Here is a 3,503-nt window from a genome sequence, read left to right as displayed (position 1 = left end):
AATACACGTTTTTAGAAAAGAGTTTCAAGTGGTTTCTTTCTTTTATTGTCCATGAGGGACTGGGGTTTTTACTAAATTGTGGGACTTTTCACTTGAGTTGAACATGTGATTTCTTGGCTTTAATGTGAGTTGTTTGATATTTCCTTATTTATTTTCCTTTTCCATTTCTTTTATTTTATTTTAATGTAATCTCCTTAACTAAACTATATGCAGGGACTACTATGATTTCTATTATTTGATTTTAATGTAACTTCCTGAACTAAACTATATTCAGGAATTACTATGGTTTTGGTTTTGCTGTTGAGAATTCAAATGATTTGGTTATCAAGGTGGTGACTGGTGTTTTCCTTAAAAAGAAAAAGATTTTGATGTTGGAATTAATCTTTGTGTTGATGTTATGTCCCGTATCTCAATTTACCGGTTTACTAGTCATTTGGATGGTAAACAGCAATTACTTTCACTTTTTACCTTATTTCAATACTTTTAGTGGCCCTAAATGTTGACTTTTTGTTTAGGTCAAAATTTGAGAAAATTTTCTTCTGGAAAGTCATAGAGGCGTTAAACCGAGTCCGTGCATATGTGGTACGTAAAAATCGGAGTTCGTATGCTAAAGTTATGGATGAAATATGCAAAGTTACTGTTCATGGCAAGTTTCTATATAAATTGAAAGTTACTATGGTAGGTTTTTGGTAGGTTTCCATTTCCGGAAACCTACCCACTCGGTAATTCTCTCTCTCTCTCTCTCTCTCTCTCTCTCTCTCTCTCTCTCTCTCTCATCGTCCCCGAGCTCTCTCTCTCTTTCCTCTGCAACTCCGGCGTTCTCCTAAGTCCGGCCACCTGGGAGAGATTTGCGGCCATCATTCTCTTCCTCTCCTCTTCTTGGACTCGCCTGCTGTGGTAGCTCGCCGAGTCTTAGTCGGAAAACGAAGAACCAAGCTCAAGAACCTTACTGTAGCAGTTTTGAGTCAACGCTAGTATCTTCCGATTCCGGCCACCTCTGGCGATAAACCTTAGTCCATTGGAAGCGCCTTGAGACGTAGATGATGCTCTCCAAGTATTTGGCAGCGATTTGAAGCGTGGAGGAAGAATCGAAGGTTTGAATTTTTATCTCACTGTTCATAATCTGGGTTTACTGTGTTCATAATTGTTGAGGCAGTTCTAGTTATTTTCTGGCTTGGCGGTAGTTGAGAGAAGTGTTTAGGAGGTTGAGATGGAGCTGCTGCCAGAATTTAGTGGCCATCGGAGGTGGTGGCCGCCACTGTGGGAGGCACATGGCAGCGTGTAGAACAGTGATTTAACTTCTATTTTTAGCTAGTAAAATCCTATATTTGATGTAGAGCTTATATATGTGAAATTGGTGAAGATTGGAGAAGTTTTTAATCGATTATGAATTTCTGAAAATTTATAATTTCGATTATCGATGTACGAGAATCCGACTTTCAGATATCTCTTAGTTCTGCCTTGGAACCTTTAAATTAACGAATTGGCATTAGTGGTAAAATGTGGGTTGAATCTGTGAAGTAATTCACGGAATATAAATGTGTACAGGGTGACGTACCGAGCTATTGCTCGACGAAGGAACTCGTATGCGTGATCGCCTAAATAGTACTGTGAGTGGACTTTTATTTTCAAAGAATGATGCATGCATTTATTTGTTTTTCCAAAATAATAATTTGTTTATCTTTTTACTTTTTCGAGCATAAGATTTTACTTGGAGTTATAATTTTGGCGTTGTTTTTCCATATGAATTTTGAATACAAATTTTATTATGCTCGGATTTGGAGTTATGATTTATTTTCAGGAATATGATTTAATTTTCGAAGATTAATTATGATTTATTTCAATTATGTTTCGGAAATGGATTTTTGAGCCTTCGATAGTTTATCTCCGATATATGTTTTCAATTGAACTCATGATTTATGTGATTCTCGATGAACCATTTTCCGAGATGATTTCTGGAATTTAGTAATATATTTTATTCGTCGACTTTGAGATTTCTGCCATATTATCGTACTTGAGGTTTTTGGAAGGATTGTTATATTTATTATTTATCGCCTATGTGATTTTGTTTTCGAGAATATTTTGGCGTGCGGGGTCATGTCACTAGCATATATTTATTTTCTCGTGAAAAATGTGGGGAAGCCTTATGGATTTATGGATTTTACTGGATTTGAATGTTTTCTTCACCATACCGGGGTCGTTCTATTAGTTCTCCTCCTCACTGACTTTGTGTTTGTGAGTGGCAGTCGAGGTAATTTATTCTCCTCCTCACGTGAGTGGTAGTCGAGGTTATTAGTTCTCCTCCTCACACAATCTATGTGTGAGTGGCAGTTGAGGGTAGGAAGAGACTAAGGGGCTCCTTTACCCGTATGGTGATTTCTTCTTCCACATATCCTACTATTACTTGACTAGCAGGGCTAGTCTGATTTCTCTTAACTAGCAGGGCTGATATGTTTTCACGAGATTTAGAATTTAAAGAAATTTGTTTTATAAACGTTGCATGCATCGAGGTTTTATAAGTTTAAATACGTGGGAAAGTATTCAAGTTGCTACTTTTAAATTATTTTGATTATTTATTTTTGTCCACTCACACTAACGTGTTTTTCAATACTTTCCCATGGGCCATTCGGTTTCAAATGCCCAGTTTGCAGGCTAGACTAGTTGAGGTCGGGTGTACATGGAGTTGAGGCATAGTTGTCACTGCTTCCGCATTGTAGGATCTGTCGATCCTTCACCCTCTTTACTTTTATTTCTATTATACCTTTTGTTTTAGAATTGCTCTGATAACCTGTGAGATTAATATTATTAAGTTGAGATTTGTGTATTGTGAATTGGAAGATGTTGTGATTTGGGGAGCATGGTGGCTCCAGGAGAAAATGATGGATTGCTTAGAAGTGTGAATGTCTTTCTACAGGTTTTGGGTAGTCAATTTTTAGGGGAAGTTCCGCCAAATTTTTGGTAGAATTTCTTCTATGGTGGGCCCCGCAGGGCCACTTAGGATTTTAGGGTGAAATCCGGGACGAGTCCTGTCAGTTGATTTGTTGTCCTTGAGTCGGAAGGGTATTTACGGTTATTTAGGTTTACTCACACGAGCTTGCAAAAGCTTACCGGGTTTGTTGTTTCAACCCGGTGCACTATTCCATAGTGTAGGGGTTGTTATGCAAGTCAAAGTAACAATTGTCGAAGCTGAGGTGTTGTTGCTATCTTACTTGGACATAGAAGTGTACTTTTGATTTGGGTCTTCCGCTAAATAGTGAGTGTAGTGAGTGTGTTTACTAATTGAATTGTTGTTCAATTTAATTTGTAAACTCTCTGTAATGAAATATGTAACTCTAAAGAACGAGTCTATATTGACATTGTGAGCTCGATTTGATTTGTTGCTTAGTTTAAATGAAAAAATTTATGAGTGTTTTCTTGTGCTTGTTAATTTATCACGTTTCATATTCGAATTCCTTTATTCGAAATTTGAGGCGTGATAGTTTGTTAAAACTCGACTTCAGTTT

The sequence above is a fragment of the Rosa chinensis genome, chromosome 4 (genome assembly GCF_002994745.2).
Source record: "Rosa chinensis cultivar Old Blush chromosome 4, RchiOBHm-V2, whole genome shotgun sequence".
NCBI classification, from domain to species: domain Eukaryota; kingdom Viridiplantae; phylum Streptophyta; class Magnoliopsida; order Rosales; family Rosaceae; genus Rosa; species Rosa chinensis.
The sequence above is the reverse complement of the archived record's forward strand: the minus strand, read 5'-3'. Positions refer to the sequence as shown.